This window comes from Penaeus monodon, chromosome 32 (genome assembly GCF_015228065.2).
Source record: "Penaeus monodon isolate SGIC_2016 chromosome 32, NSTDA_Pmon_1, whole genome shotgun sequence".
In the NCBI taxonomy this organism is placed as follows: Eukaryota; Metazoa; Arthropoda; class Malacostraca; order Decapoda; family Penaeidae; genus Penaeus; species Penaeus monodon.
Window position 1 is genome coordinate 26,286,056 of NC_051417.1, and position 499 is coordinate 26,286,554.

At 29.9% G+C, this 499-nt stretch overlaps 1 protein-coding gene across 3 annotated transcripts in view; it reads left to right on the top strand.

Annotated features, from left to right (window-relative positions):
• Positions 1-499, top strand: part of LOC119593769 (arf-GAP with coiled-coil, ANK repeat and PH domain-containing protein 2-like) — a 32,246-nt gene that overhangs the window by 20,136 nt on the left and 11,611 nt on the right. The gene's annotated exons all lie outside the window — the stretch shown is intronic.

The following is a 499-nucleotide window of genomic DNA, read 5'->3' on the forward strand; positions in this document are numbered from 1 at the left end:
TTTTTACATTACTTTGTTCAGGATGAAAAGAGGTTATGTAGCACAGAGTATATGATGTTTAGTAATAATTGAATTGATATCAAAATATTAATATTACTTAAATAAAGTTTCTCATTTCTGGGTTTGAATAATGTTAAACAACACAAGAAAACAATGCTGCATGGCTTCCTAGAAAGTTAGTTGCTTATAATACTTTTTCAGATATTTTCATTCCACCCACTGTGGAGCAAAATGGAGGCAGGTTATGTCTGTCTGTTAGTGATTATAATGATTTCTGGTTCATTACTATTTTAAAGCAATACAGCAGTTAATATTTTGTGTATATGTCCTTTGAAATGCTATCTGAAGTGGTGATCAGTTATATTCTGTGTCGGTGCCTTTGCAGAGTAACATAATGTTGACGGTATCATTCAAGAAGTAATTGTGTATAAATAATGCCTTTTTGATTTGCTTTTTTACTCTTAAGGATTGTAACAAATAATATAGATTCACAACAATA